This window comes from Mastomys coucha, unplaced genomic scaffold (assembly GCF_008632895.1).
Source record: "Mastomys coucha isolate ucsf_1 unplaced genomic scaffold, UCSF_Mcou_1 pScaffold8, whole genome shotgun sequence".
Lineage (NCBI taxonomy): Eukaryota > Metazoa > Chordata > Mammalia > Rodentia > Muridae > Mastomys > Mastomys coucha.
The window spans coordinates 5,054,124-5,070,803 of NW_022196914.1; positions in this window are offsets into that span (position 1 = coordinate 5,054,124).

Consider the following 16,680-nt stretch of genomic DNA (forward strand, 5'->3'; position numbering starts at 1 on the left):
CAGTGAGATATTCAGATGAGGACCATGTCCTCAGTGACTTCTTTGTTCAGTAGAGCTGGCCTTTATGATGTATTGAAGCAGTGTTTATGAGAAAGATGCTGGTGAACTTAGTTCCTATCTTCCCCTAGGACTGTGAATAAGAGTCTTGGAAAGAGCTCGCTAGCAAACGCCATTTCTGACTAGGTTGTTCTCTAACTCCCTCTTCTGGGAGGCTGTGGTACTACCCCGAGTCTTTCTCTGTTCCACTGGTGGAATGATTGTTCTTGTGCCCAGTCCTATCAATAGATGGGGACTTCCCCAGGACATGCCTCATGTCTCATCTGTCTTTGTCTCTGATTCAACTTCTGGCTGGCATCAGGTATCCCTCAGTGGCTGAATAGAGTAGCTGGCTAACCCTTTGTCCTTTAAAAAATGTTTTGATGTTTCCCAGAGACTGTGTGTGTGTGTGTGTGTGTGTGTGTGTGTGTGTGTGTGTGTTGGGGAAGCTTGGTGATGGGGTGAGGGAGAACTATGCAGAACTACTATTGAAAATGACTATGGTGATTGTATATAAGAGCCTGTCTATCTATCTATCTATATCTATCTATCTATCTATCTATCTATCTATCTATCTATCTACCTATCATCTATCTATTTTTGAACCAGATAAAGCCCTGGCTGGCTCAGAACTCCCTACAAAGACCAGACTGGCCTCATACTTGCAGTGATCTTCCTATCTCTGCCTCCCAAATACAGGTGCTACACTCACCTAGATTCCATTATTTTGGTATCTAGCCTACGGTTAACAATTAAGACACAGTTATCGACTGACTAACAAAGACCTGGAAACACATGTTTACAGTAAAGTACTGCAAAGTAGGGTAGGGAGAAAGTAGCATGTCTACAAGGACGTGTAGACAACCTAAGGAATACAAGTCTTCTATAGAATTTACAGGCTGGTCAGAAGCATACACAGCTTGAACTCATATTACACTTCTGTTCATTGATTTCTGCCTCATGTCAGGTGCTCGTAATGCTATCATTATATTTATATTTTATATATTTATATGTTACATATAAGTAATATGAATATTGTGTCCTTAGTTTTGTACAGGGGAACCTTGGGTGCATAGACATGTATGCATTTAGCCAACCACATTTATAAAGTTCATATGTAGTAGACACTAAGCTGGGGTATGACAATGATAAGGCACAGAGAAGTCTTACCCTTATGGGGCTCCCCTGCTAGCCAGAAAGTGGAACGCAGGAGGTAGGAAAGATGTAACATGGTGCCATCAAGGTAGAAAGTATGTTTGTGTCCAGGAGATGTTTGCAGCACACACAGTGGCCAATGTACTGAGAAACAAACACCCAGCACACCAGTGTTGGATCTCAGTGCTATGTTGCAGCAACTTTAAGGTGTGAGGTTATAATTGTTCCCTGAGAGTAAGCACACGGTTCCTGGGAACACATTGGAAATAGCCAGGGAGGCTCCTCAGAGCAAGTGCAATTATCTGAAACCCAAAGCTTGGGTAGGCATTCAGTAGGTTAAATCAAAAGGGGGAGGAAGGGAAGGCAGAAGGAACAGGGTTTCTCTGTATAACCCTGGCTGTCCTGGAACTCACTCTGTAGACTAGGCTGGCCTTGACCTCAGAAATCTGTCTGCCTCTGCTGCCCAAGTGCTGGGATTAAAGGTGTGTGCCACCACTGCCCCGCTAATGTGTTTCTTAAGAATTAATTCTGTCTGGGCTTTTGAGGGAAATATGAGAATGGGAAGGCAACCGGAGGTAGTCCAGCAACCAGGGGAGGATTAAGGAAAATCCTGGTGTGAACAAAGCATATGCAGGGTCGAATCCACCATCTCACACTCAGAAAGAGGCGATGTGGAATTTGAAGCCATGTCCAGTCCGACTCAGGAGCTCACCTGCGACCACTGCCCACCACATCAAGAAACATCACATGGATGATTCCCTCCCTTTACTTCACCATTACTTTTCCTTTTAGGATCTCCCCGAGGCTGCAGCAGGTCCCGGAGGAAGAAGACACATCCCTGTCCCTCCTCTTCCTCCTGCCTGGGCCGTGTGGTGCTTGTTTGTGCTCCGGAGCTGTTTTAGAGTGGCTCTCCAGTTCCTGGGTCACTGCTCCCCTTTTTTCCTCCCGTTCTTTCCTGGGGTTAACATTGTTTCTTGCGAGTCTGTGCCAGGCCTGCTGTGTGCAGAGGCTGCCTGTTCCACTACATCTTGGGGCTTTCTATTGTCCTCCAGAGAGCAGGCAGGCAAAAGCACCAGCCTTCTGCCTGGGAAAGGGGCAGAGGCTGGGTAGCAAAGAGAAGCGGCTCTGCTCTGCGTCTTGCCTGTGTGTTCTTGCTGGGTGGGTGTGAGCGCATATGTGTGGACTCGTTTCCCACAGTTTTCCTGTATACCACCTTGCTGAATGGTTGCCATCAACACCGATACTTAACTAAATATATGTACGATTTTATTCTGGAACCTTAAAATGTCAAAAATGCCTTTGTAGTAAACAAACGTCTTCAACAATTGCTCAAGAGAAGTCACAACGGCCCTTACTTCAGTGGAGTGGCTGGATTTATTCATGTTTTTCTTTGCATACTGTCTAGCAGCTAAGGGCATGGTCTCTCCCAGACTTCTTCAGTTCAAATGACAATTCTAACATCGTTCAGCTGGGTGACATTGGGCAGGCTGCTTAACATGTCTGTACCTCCATGTTCCTTATCTGAAAGAAAGAGATGCCAGTAATAGTACTGGCCTCACAGTGAAGGGGTTAAGTGAGTTCATTTGACGATGTACTTAGAATGATGGCTGCCACACAGTAGGTGCTTTATAAGTGTCCAGCCATTGTCATTTTCCATTTGACAATGTACTTAGAATGATGGCTGGCCATCCATTGGACTGAACACAAAGGCCCCAACGGAGGAGCTAGAGAAAGAACCCAAGGAGCTGAAGGGTTTGCAGCCCCATAGGAGGAACAATAATGTGAACTAACCAGTACCCCCAGAGTTCCCAGGGACTACACCACCAACCAACGAGTACACGTGGAGGGGCCCATGGCTCTAGCTGCATATGTAGCAGAGGATGGCCTTGTGGGATGTCAATGAGAGGAGAGACCCTTGGTCTCGTGAAGGCTTGATGCCCCAGTGTAGGGGGATGAATGCTAGGACAGGGAAGTGGGAGCGGGTAGGTTAGTGAGCAAGGAGAGGGAGGAGAGGATGGGGGGTTTCGGGGGGATAAAACTCGCAATGTAAATAAAGAAAACATCTAATAATAAAGGAAGGAAGGAAGGAAGGAAGGAAGGAAGGAAGGAAGGAAGGAAGGAAGAAAGTGGCTGGCACACAGTAGGTGCTTTATAAGTGTCCAACAACTGTCCTTTTTCATTTAGCATAAGTAGTCCCTCCTGCCTGCCTTCTTGCTATCTTTCTGTTTGTGGGTTTGTACAGTTGTGTACCACATGTGCACATATGTGGAGGTCAGAGGTCAAAATCAGCTGTTGTCCTTAGCTGTTCTTCACCTTGGTTTCAGAGACACAGTCTGCCATTGATAGTGAAGCTCATTGATTTGCCTAGATTGGTTGGGCAATGAGCTTTGGGGCACTGCCTGTTTCCTTGTTCTAGTGCTAGGATTATAGATGTTTGAGTGCTGGAGAGCCAAATTCAGCTTGTCATGCTTGCTGGGCCAGTCCTCACTGACTGAACCATGCCCCCAGCTTTCCTTTTTCTTTTTGAGATTCTAGCTGTCCGTTCCAGATAGATCCATAGGAAAAGCTCTGGCAGGGTTAAATCATGCTACCCTTTATCCTGAGCATTGTTAAACCTGCCACCACGAAACAGATGACGATGACACAAGGCCTTCTGCAGGATCAAAGCGGGAAGGCACAGCTCTGCCGGGCTAAGTTTAGGGATTGCCCAGAGTGTTCGCAAAGGACAGAATAATATCCTGAGTGTTAGCACATGTCACATCAATCATCCCCAACACCCTTCAGGGCAGTGCAATAGCACACGGCCCAGTGCAAAACACAGAAGCACTAACACGTTTTTAAATGTAGATAATGGACCCTGTATGGGTAACACCACAGTTCTCCCCAAGTCACAGAGGAGGATTCTGGTGGGTGGGTGGGTATTGCTGTGTGGATTTCTTTTTTAAAAGCAGTCAAACTGTTACTATTTTCAAGTAGTCTTTTCATGGTCACTTCATCAAACCGAAGACTTCAGTCCCTCGGGCAAAGAGCTTCCAATGCATAGGTGACTGACTCTTCTCTGCTTCAGAAGGTGCTCCAGCCACAGGGCTCCCGCGCAGGTAACGGAGGGAAGCCTGCTAGCCTCTTTTTCTAGCAGAGGCTACAGCAAGCAAGGTCTGTCATCTGCACAGCCTGGGAACGCGCAGGTGACTGTGAAGACAGCCGTGGAGGGACAAGAATTGGGCATATGGTCCTCATTGGCACAGCATAACAAAGTAATTAAAAGTGTCTTAAAATGCAGAAAGCCCCCAAACTGTAAAGTAGATCATAGTAGATGTCAAATTAGCATTTTTCTGCTTCTTTTTAACAATGCCATAATCTCATTAATCTACAGAAGGAACGAAATGCACGGACTCCAGCCAGTTGGCTGGACATATGTTGCACATTGGACTGGCCATTTGGCTGGATCCGATTAAAGTGGAGAAATTGCATATTTTTTTGGGCACTGAACACAAATCTGGACCTGCTTATTACTTTTGTCCTCCCTTTTTAAAGTGATGGATTTCTAAGTGCCAAAAATTCAGCACCAACTTAAGTTTAAAAGGAAAAAAAAATGCCTATGAAGAAAACCTACAGAGAAAAAGGACAAAGGATTGAGGACGGGCATCTCAAAGCTGGCTGTGGATGGTGGGCTGTATTAAAAGACCACACTCACGCTGACAATGTTATACATTAGAAATGTCAAATCTGCTGATTCTGGCTCAGTTATAGGCAAGGTGGCTCCGTTGATTAACATTTTATTTGGAATGTTATACACTATTAAACCATTCAGCATACTGCTTTGTCCTAATCTGAACAAATATGATAATTTTAAAAAAATCTCCCAAATTTTCTCAAAAGCAGAACAAACATATTTTGTCTACCCCCATGGCTATAGTCACTAATATGTCCCGAGTATTCACACATGATCAAGACATTGTCCTAAATGTTATAAGAATATACATTTGAATGTGATCCAGTGAGGTACTTGGGCAAATTCATAGCTAGTTCACAACCAGGCCAGGAGTGGCATCTTATGGAAGGTGTCAAGCACAGTGTGGATGTACAAGAAAACAGCTCGCACATCTGGGGAATGCTTGTTGGAAGGGACGAGTAGGCTGGGGTCAGATTCACCTGCAGGAAGAAGGTAGCATTTGAAATGAGGTAGGATTCTGACAGGCAGAGTCAGGAGGATGACTTGGCACCTCCGGACTCAGGTCTGGGATGCTGGCAAGCTCAGGGAGGGATATGGGTGCACTGGAGGATGAGTTTGGAGAGGCAGATGGTAGTCACCATTTGGTGCTTGGGATTCAAGCAGATCAAAGGGTATTTGGGGCAGTCGTCAGCTTCTGCAGTCTTCTGAGGGGAAGAATAGCAGAACCCCAAACTGTCTTCTAGAGGAAGCCCTTTGGCAGTGTGCAAAGCTCTCAGTGTGATGGGGAGAACATCTTTCTGGGGAGATGATGGTAGCTCAGGATGACAGCAGATCAGGCAAGATGTGATGTAGCTCTCGCTGAGGAAAGGTACTGTGGGAAGCAAAGATGGGGTGCAGGTAGGGTAACCCCAAGAACAGAGGCCACTTGGTGAGGTCACAGGATCAGAAGACCTCAAAGGTGATCATTTGAAACAGTAATAACTGCAGTTTGTAGGCAGGCTGGCTGCTAACACAAAGCCCTTTGGTTGATAGAATAGTTGATGAACAAATTTGTTCAAAAACTAAGCTGTTCGAAAGAGCATGTTGACCCTCAGGAGGCAGAAACAGGAGAATCTCTATTAGTTTGAGAACAGTCTGGTCTACTTTGGAAGTTACAGGGTACCAGCATTACATAATGAGTCCCCGTCTTAAAACTAAACAAAAAATCCTTAAAAAAACAACAAAAACAAATTAAAAACAAACAACAAAACAATCAACCAATCCCCCAAACCCAAGACTTTAGTCCCTCAGACTATAAGAAGGAGCCTGTTGGGACCAGGATAGATGTGACAAGATAGAGGCCTGGCCTCATGTTCTGTTTGAAGTTGTTCAACACTATATCTCTGAAGATGAATCCTTTGACTAGTTGATAGAAAGACAAGAAAGCTCACAGGAGGACTGGAAGTCACAAATGTCTCCTGAAGCTGACAATGCTGCCATGTCCCCCCATTATGGGCAGGATGCTTTTTCCGGATCTGAGCGTGGACCTCGCTCGCAGAAGGCTTTCTGTGGAGGGGCTGGAGACACATGATCCTAAGAGGCTTGAGCGCTGCGGTTCCGACAGCCCTGCGATATCTCTGTGTGGAATTTTAAAGTTAAAAAATGTGGTTGGTGGGTGTGTGTTCAGGGGCATGGAGGAAGACGGCTTCCCTATAGAGAGGGTGCACTTTTGACCTATGCCCCAAACCCAGAGTTCACAGAGGAATGCGTTTCAGTTTTAGGAAAGATAGAAGCCAGTTAATTTCATTAATCCCTCTTTTTGCGGCAGTAGAATTTTCTAAACGGAAATGAGACCTCTGAGACTCTTGGCATAGAAACGGTAAATTAGAAATCTCTCCATGAATACTTCTCTGCATTTAATTAAATGGCAGTCTCTGGGGCTTAGCAGCGTATGGAGTAATAAACCCATCACACAGAACGGCTAAATATGTGGACTTTAGTTCACATTCATTTTGTTCATAACAAGATGCTAGGTACATGGAAACACTCAGAATTGACTGTAAAGAAATATTTCTAGCATTTTTTTTTCCTCTTAAAATTGTGACTGTAATCTAAACAAATCTGGGTTAAATGTGTTTTCTGGGTTTTGCTAGAAGCTGTTGGATTCAGGTGAACTTTGTTTTCCTTACTGGGGATGAGGGCGCTGACGGTAAGAGCCCCTCTCTCTGGTGAGGAAGACCCCTGGTACTGCTTCTAAATCGCCCTGAAACTCATGACTAATGACTAAGGAGGTATCTGGCAAATCAACTAGTTTCTAGTCCTAGGAGCTCTTGTGGGATTTCTTCAGGAGTAAAGACAGCTTGTAGAGAGCAGAGGGGTCACAGCGCATGACGTGTAGAGAGCAGAGGGGTCACAGCGCATGACGTGTAGAGAGCAGAGGGGTCACGGCGCATGACGTGTAGAGAGCAGAGGGTCACAGCGCTGCCTTGGAGTTTCTTTTACTCAGGAAACACACCTGTACACTTCTTCACAGAGAAGAGTCTTCCTTTCATGATAGGCTAGTGAAGGTGCGGCGTGCACATGTGTGTGTAAATCACATTTCCATTTTACATTTTGTGGGTTAAACTGATTATAATGACAAAAATGTGTCTTTTTAAAATGGTTTGTCTATTGGTTTAATAACAGTTTAAAAAACGTTATATACTTATTTTTTTTTTTTAAAGATAGGTCTTTCTGTAGACCAGACTGGTCTCAAACCCACAGAAATCTTCCTGCCTCTGCCTCCTGATTGCTGGGATCAAAAACATGAGTTACCACATCTGTCTCTTAGACATTTTTTTAAAAAAGATCTCTCTTACTACACTTAATACCTATTATAAAGGAAAGGAATGAATAGACTTCATTTTGTAGGTGACTAAGTTTAACAAACTGGACATTAAATGAGTTCCTATCACTCTGCTATTTTAGTGGCATACAGTATCTGCCTTGGGGATTCTTGGGTGAGATCTACTCCAGTCTGATGTTGCTCCTTCTCCGAGCATCTTTGTCAGGGCTTCTATCCCTCCTTTGAGCCTCAGTTGTCTTGTATATAATAACATGGGAACGTAACAGATCAATGAAGGCATGTTGGGGCTTTGAACACTATCACGTACCTAACTGATGCTCAGCAAACATTAGCACCATTCTTAATAACTGAAGGCCTCTCCAGGCTCCTGGGCTTGGATGGACTCTCACCAGGTCACTGGGGTACTGAAGCCATGTCAGAGATGTGTTTCAGGGGGTAGTCTTAGCCCTGACTTTCTCACTCCCCTTTCCTCCTCGTAGGTCTGTTCGAGGTTTGCTTAGATGGCACTTGGGTCAGAGCACTCTCCTCAGATGTGCTGTGGGCTTGAAAGCTCTTGCTGCCTCTCAGACAACAGTGGCATCTGGAGAGTTGAATAACCTTGAGCTGGAGAGAAAGTACAGGCTCTGAAGGCAGACAGGCTAGGTTTGACTCATCGTTTCACACTGTATGATTTTATAAAATCTAGTTCACAAGAACTGGCTCTGCAGAGTGATTCCAGGGTTGGCTGCAGGCATAAAGCTGAGCATATTGAATCTCTTATTCTTAGATAACTTACTTAATATCCCTGATCCTCAGTCTCCTCATCTAGAAAGAGAGTTCATGATAATCTTCACCTCACAGAGTTAGCATGAGGACTAACCATAATAACCAAATGATCCTGCGTTAAGTACTCAGTTGAAAGCTATGGTGGGTGGGGGCGCTGGAGACATTGCTCAGTGGTTAAGAGCACTGACTGTCAGAGGTCCTGAGTTCAATTCCCAGCAACCACATGGTGGCTCATCTGTAATGGGAGCTGATCCACTTTTCTGGTGTGTGTCTGAAGACAGCTACCGTGTACTCATATAAATAAAATAAATAATTTTTTTTAAAGTTATGGTATGTACCTGAAGAATTTCCACAAATGCATATCAAGTGTCCTTCAGTCAAAATTCTTGGGGCTAAAATTTTTTCATATTAAAAAAAAATGGTGGCTGGGGGTATTTTCTCACACATAATGAAATATGTTGGGGATGAACTGAAGTCTAAATATGAAATTCCATTGTTTTCTGTACACCTTGTGTGGATAGTCTGGAGGTCATTTTACAGCACACTTCCACTGTTCCTGTATTGTTACAGTGATCACATGAAATCAGGTGTGGAATTTTCCACTTGCGGTATCATTGTCAGGACTCAAAAAAAAATTGGGGGTGCTTTTTAGATTTTAGATTGTTGAGTTAGAAGTCCTGAATCTGTGTTACTCTTACTACATGACCACAGGCCAGTTATTTAAATATTTAGAGGCTCAGTATTTTGCTTTTTAACCTGAAATTGGAAAAACAAAACAAAACAATAAAACAACTTTGTGTCACAGATCCAGGTAGGATAGATGTACTAATGTGCAGAGGACATGAGACAGAGTGGGGTCTCGGTGAAGGAAGCCATCATCGTTACCAGAAATTAACCACGCTGCAGAGACTTCGTTGGCCATGGCCTCCCCGAAGCCTGCTTCCTGCCTTTCATGTCATGCCCAAGTTGAACCACATTCCCCACAGAATTGACATCTTTCCAAGTGAATTCCGTTCCAGGTATTGCCACGCAACCCAACCCCTGCCTAGACCCAGGCCTGCGTAATTGCTCTGCACACAGACATTACTCCCAGGGCCCCAGAAGAGGCCTGGCCCAGGAGGCTGCTATATTTGATTTCTGTAGGTCAACAAACAAACATTTGAAATTAAATAAGCATGTTAGTCACGGCAGGTTCAGGTTGCTGTAATTAGCTTCTGCCTGGCCTGCTAGAGCAGCAGCAGGCCTCTGCTTCCCACTGCCTGTGCAACAAGAACACACCAAGCCCAGGGCTCTGGGGGTGCTGCTTCTCAAAGCAGTTGACGTTGATGCTTCAGGACAGACGTTGGCAAGGCCTCTTCCTGTGCTGGAGGAAGCGGGTGTTGGGCCTTTTTGATTTGAGGCTGTGAAGAGTTACCGAGCGAGCTACTGGTGCGGTAGAGACCAAGACCATCCTGATTACGAGGAGGAGCTGTGATGGGGGCCGGCTCAGACACAAGCAATAATCATCTTTCTCTTTGGTTCCAGGACTAAGGCCACTTGGGGTTCAGACTTCCCAGGAGTGCTTTACGTTAGAAACCTTACGTTGTCAGCAGAGTCAGGCTCCTGAGACCCTGTCACTCGCTGCATATCCTTCTTCGCCCATGTGTGGCTGGCTACCTTCTGGATCCTGGAGCACCTGTGATCGTGTCTCGTGGCCCCTTTTCAGTCCTTGTCCCAGCTCGGAAACTCTTGGGTTGCCTGTTCCTCAGCTTGGTTACTTTTCTTTGAAGTTATTTATTTATTTATTTATTTTTGATTGGATTACAGTTAGTGGGCATCGCGGCCATACAACCTGCCAGACTTCTGATGACTCTGATCAGAGTGGGGTTGATAGCAGTAATGCAGATAACAATTCTTTGCTATGTAAAGTTCTTTTGATGTTTTGAAGCAAATTGTGTTTCTTTGAAACCCCCCATCCCCTAGAACCTGCTTTAGATGCCCATTCATCGGCGTCACCATGCAGCTCTTGGGAGCTGTATCAGTCAGGGTTCCCTAGAGAAACGGATCCAATAGAAGGAAGATATGTTAACAGGACCTTGATTAGGCTGGCTTGCTCAATACCGGCAGGGTAGTCCAACATTGCTGTCTTCACACTAGAGAAACTGAGACCCAGCAGGTTGTTCAGTCCGAGAGCATGGGTGTCTGCCCAGTCCTAATCTGGCCCTGAAGGGCTGAAGAATTCTTCCTGGAGGGTCACTAGTTGAGGGAAGTTGGAGGAAGCTCAGGGAAGGATGGCAACAGTAGTAGCAGCAGTAGGGTAGATGAACACCTGAACAAGACACAAAGCAAGCAGGCAAAAAGCAGAAGGGATTCTCCTTAGGGCTGGCTCTCTTATGTCTCATATATAGGGTAGGTCTTCTCACTTCAGTTAAGGTAAGCCAGGAAAAACCTTCCAGGTAACCCCACACAGGTGTGTCTTATGGATGATGTTTTAGAGACTCTCCAGGGGAAAATCCATATTAACCCTTACAGGCACCCACCACGCTTGTCAACCTGAGATGTGCAAAGCTTAGCATAGTTTCTGTCTGCCCTCCACAGGAAGGCGGTGTGGAAAGTAAAACTAACATGGGCTTTTTATGCTTTCTTGACATTTATTAGCTCTGTGTGTGACCTTTGACATATATGACAGTTTCCATGTCTTTACTGTAGGAACAGTGGTAGTTTTGTTTTGTTTATTTTTAGCATCTTAGTGAACATGAACCTTCCATGTAAGCCCTTGAAGTGCTAGTCCTGAAGTGGTCACCCAGAATGTGTTGAGTGGCTTTATCAGACCAGCTTTACACACCATGAAAGGCTTTGTAAGCTCCAACTGCTTCAGTTCTACAGGCGATGGAACTGAGAGGCTTCCAGAAGATCATAAGATCATCGCACAGAAAAGCTGTGGTCAGAAGCCAGCCCTGTTCAGACACCCTGTTGGCTGTACAGCCTCCCTGGAGCTTGTTAAAAGCCAACCCCAAAGGGGTGATAAGAGTGGGAACTAGAAAATCCAGAGATGTGAGCTCGAGACATGAAGGCATGGTTATTCTGCACATGCTCTGGGTTCCTTTTTATTTTCAATTATAATACACATAATTAAATTATGTATGTGCTGCTATATATAATTATATATCTATATTTCACATACATACATACAAACACATGTATATTTGAGACAGTGGTTCTTAGCCCTGACTGTCCTGGAGCTCTCTATGTAGTCCAGGCTGGCCTCAAACTCACAGAGGTCCACCTGTCTCTGCCTCCCTAGTACTGGGATTAAAGGTGTGCACCACCACACCTAGCTATATGCTTATTTTTAATAAGATATTTACATACACCAATCCTGAAATATGTAACACGCTTTGTGGTTCCAGTCAATTCTAGTGGGACAAAGTTGTATTCAAAGTTTTGCTCAAGTGAAGGAGTTGAGGGCATTCTATTCAAGGAGGAACATTTCGATAGTTTTTAAGTCAGATTGTGAGACTGATTGGGTTTTGCGCCAGTGCCCTCTGGTGGCAGATCCTGGAAAGACCATGCCCATTCACTTGCAAGGAATGAATGAAAAAAAAATCCGAATTTATCCAAGATCTTTCTTCCACTTTTTGTTAAGATATTAATAGTAAAGTCTGGCATCTTATCTTTACCACATAAAATATGTTTATAAAAGTCCAAAACTATAAGAAAGCATTGACTTTTACACAAATGTTCAACTCTCAAACACAGTAGCCATGTCCGTGTGCTTGCTACGTTCCCTCACATGACTGAAGCGATGAAGTTAGTGTTTGCCTAAACAAAGTGGCTCCACAGGCATGTGGCTATGTCACCTCTACAGCACACAGGAAGCGGGAAGCTCCTCTTTGCTTGCTTCGAAGAGTGAAGGTTGATGATACTGGTACCGTGAACTTGGGCCATTGAGACTTCATACAGCCATGCCCACGCAGCCCGACACAGTTCCTTTACACCAGACTCTCCATTCCCTCACCTACATGCATGGACATTCCTGAAGAGGAGCTGTCTTATAGTCACTAGACATAATACAAACTTGTACATCCTTTGGGATGGCTCTTGGGCCCTGACTTTGCTATGAATTTGCTCATTGCCCAATAACCTGTTCAAGACTTGATCTGCTTCAGTTCTGAATTGATTAATGTCATTAACTCTTATTAGCAATTCTGTCCCCTTCTCTTAGACACCATAATGTACGAAAAGAGTCACAAACCGAACCTCTTCATTCACCAACACACCCTTGATAGAAGGGATGAGAGGGCAGTTTCCTAGTGGCCGTCTGAAAGTTCACATCATAGGATTTATTCTGTTGAGTTACATTTGTGTCCAAAGATGCATGATCAGAATGTTTTTGTTTGTTTGTTTGTTTTTTGTTTTTGTTTTTGTTTTTTGAGACAGGGTTTCTCTGCCTAGCTCTGGCTGTCCTGGAACTCACTCTGTAGACCAGGCTGGCCTCGAACTCAGAAATCCACCTGTCTCTGCCTCCCAAGTGCTGGGATTAAAGGCATGCACCACCAGTGCCCGGCATCAGAATGTTAATTACAAGATCAAGAATAGCTTTACAATGGAGAAGAGGCCCTGTCTAATACTTACATGTGATTAAACCAAGTAGGGACATAATATGTTCATGTGATCAAAAAAGACGGTTGTTAAGACACATTGAGACAGATGTGTCAATGTTCCCAGAATACGGGGCTGTGTTACACTGCTTAATTTCCAAAAGAAAAACAAATTGCAGAGCCGGGTACATAGGAAAAGTTACAGGAATTATATTCACAGGGAAAATAACTGTTAACCGAGCAGGTTATATTTAGGATACGCACACACACACACACACACACACACACACACACACACACACACACACACATATGTAGATGTAGACATAGACGTAGACATACACATCCACCTTGGGTGACCCTGAACAGCATCAGGGTAGACAAGCAATCTGTCTCCCTGCTGGTCTTCATAGCTCTCCCCGAAACTTTGCCATAAGCCTCCAGGAATAACATCATGGGTGGGAATCCACAGTGAATGAGATGGTGCAGCCCAGTAAACATGGAGTAAATCAGGATACACCTCAGAAAAAAAGTCCAGCCCAGCAAACCATAAATGGTGTCTGGAAGATTCTCTAGACTTCAAGAGAGAATCCAAGTCCTAGAGAAAGACTGATTCCTTTAGTGGGACAGGGCACTCTGACTCTTAAGGATTGTGGCAAGGGGTATCAGAGTCATTGTGAGCCATATGCCAGGCTGAAGCTGACAATGCCAATGGAGGATTCAAGTCCTAGAGGAGAGCCAGGACAATAGCAAGGAGTAAACTTTCCCAGACAGGGCTACATAGGGCTCAGGGACGACGCAGAAGCCCTGAGGTCTTTCTTCCTGGAGGTCATGATCGGAGACGCCTGGGCTTGATGCTTCCTGGAACAAACTGGAGGTCACAAGAGACTTAGGCTTGCAGAGAACGAAGCACGCAGAGGCTCCAGCTGCAGATGGCATGAGACACTGGGATTTTCACCCTTTCTAGATTCTAATCACCAGTTCCTTGCAAATCTGTGTTGAATGTGTGTTATTAGACTGGGACATGGGAGTAGCTTGATTAGCTGTCACCTTGGTTACATTACTATTTTTTGTTTGTTTGTTTGAAATCCGGAAACCAACAGGATGAGAGATTTTGAGGTCTTAGTGGGTGCTGGGAAATCCACTCTAGGACTGTATATCTCACAGCCCTTGACAAATGGCCTTCTGGTTATTGTAACTCTTGCCTGACATTTTGTATCACTGTCCTTTCTGCTCAGACAGGGCTCAGCACTGTACCTTGGATGTGCCACAGAGACTTTGAGACAGCTCCTCTCTCCACTTGGACCAGTCTTCCTCAAGATGGTTACACACCCTGATGAATGTACAATCCTGCTCCTTCAAGCTGGCTCAAAACTCTCCTTTCCAGGGAGTCCTCTCCATGTGACCAGTATGGTACGGTCTCCTTTGTTTTCCTTTCCCTCCCACTTGTAGCGGTCACTATCGCTTAGTGTATTTTCAAAAATGCTATTCATTGCCTTCCTCCTATTTCAGGTTCCTTCCTGCATCCCATAATGTAGGAACTGAAGACTGAGGGTCATTTTTTCTGTTTCGTCCACTGATGCACGATGCTTAAAATTGGGCCCAACACAAGAGATAAATGAGAGACTGAATGGTGTGTAAGTAAGGACCTGGGCTCCTTCGATCACATAGACACTGCTCAAGTCCCCATGATTTTAGGTTTTGCCCTTCAGTACATGACCTATGATTGCTGGCAGAAGTTGAGGGAAGCAGTTAGGAGCATGGGTTTGGAGTAAGAGTCAGGTGGCCATCTCTGACTGTTTTCCTTCCTAGTTGTGTACCTTGGAGGAAGTCATCTTCTCCCATGAGAGTTTGGAATACGTGTGGATATTCATAAAGCCTGGCCTGCAGTGCTAGCTCATATCATCACTAGTGGAGGCGAGTGAATGAGGGCAGCAGTGAATCTGGGAAATGTAGTTTTCCTCTGATGGCTATTTGAACCATGTTCAAGTGAAAATATTGAGGAAGGAAACCTCTCAGATTATCTTGTTAAAAAAAAAAATCAAGAGGTTTTAGTAAAGAGTTCTTCACTGAGAAGAGTTTTAATTAAGCCTAAATAATGGAGTTGGACAATGATTTTTGTACCTCAAATCTTCCTCCCAGAAGAGACCACAGAACTCTAGGAGGTACCCTGTGTCTGAGACAGAGCCCGTTGGGATTTTTGTGGTTTCTACATTTGCAGCCTCAACATCTGGAGCCAGATTACCCAGTGGTATAGATGGGAAAATAGCAAAATGCAAATTCTATAGGTTTAGCAGAGGGGAGCCAAGGCAGAAAGTCCGAGAAGGCATTTGGAAAGTGAGCCAGATTCTAATTCAGACAGTTGTCTGCAACAGCTTTGTGACTAGTGCCTGTGGCCACAATGAAGCTCAAGGGGCTAGAAGAGAAGCTCACAAGGTCTCTGTTATGGCTCTCATCTTAAAAGACCTGAAACAAATCTACATCACAACTGCATCACTACTCTAGGAAACTGGGAAGAGCGCTGTTGCCTAGTGGCTAGAGCACCCCTTTTTTGAAATGGGATGGAGAGTCTCTACCTACCGTCAGCTTGATTTTCAGAATCACTTTGAAGACACACTTCTGTCCCAGCAGAGGGAATGGGGAGGTGGGGCTTCCAGAGTTGATAAACTGAGGAGAGAGGATCCACCTTGAATGTGAGCAGCACCATTCTACGGACTTGGGAGCTGAGGCAAAATAAAAGAGGAAGAAATAAAAGGCAGACCAACGCACCCATTCTCTCTCTGCTTCCTAATCTATGGAGATCCCTGGTGGTCCAGCCACACACTCCAACCACCAAAAGCCCCACCGTGCCTTCTCCACCACGGGAGACTGTATTTCCCAAGACTGGGAGCCAAAATAAATTCTCCTTCATTTACGTTGTCATTTGTCAGACATTTGTTAAACAAACAAACAAACAAACAAACAAGCAGGCAGACAACAAACAAAGTATAAAAATATTCATTGTCAACAACCACAACCCTCAAAATAGCTAAAGCAAAAACGTAAAGGAACAAAAGAAGGTCTTTTGTTCTAAAGATCTGTCCTCCTGTTTCGTCAACCGCATCCCTCTATCGCCATCCATCCATTTAAAATTCATCTTTATTTTAAAATCCTCTCGTCCATTTTAAGTCCATGTCTATTTAAAAGTCCCAAGATTTCATGCATTTTTTTTTCTCAGCTTCTGCAAACCTAAAACAAACGTGCACTCTGGAATACCTCCCACCTCCCCACGTTTATTTCCGTCCGGGGTGGGAAACCGATAACCTGACCTGTGTGAATCTAGTCCCTGGTATTGACCCTAGATGAGAAAGAGAAGCCAATTCCATGTGCATTCTCTACATAGGAGGGAAAAAAAAAGCTCAGAAAGAGGAGCTCTTTCATCATCTCTCTTCATTGAAGTGTGGCTGTGGGTGAGTACTTGCTGGACCCCCGCCAAGTAGTACTACTTGGGAATGTTTGGAGTATCATAGCTGCAAAGCATATCAGATGCGTCCAAAGCTTTCTCTAGTCACATTAAGTGTAGACACACCTGGGAGCTCCGCCCTTCTGGCTAACCTTGGAACCAGCCAATCAGTGAAGAGCTCAAGTTCCTCTGGGAAACAGGAGGG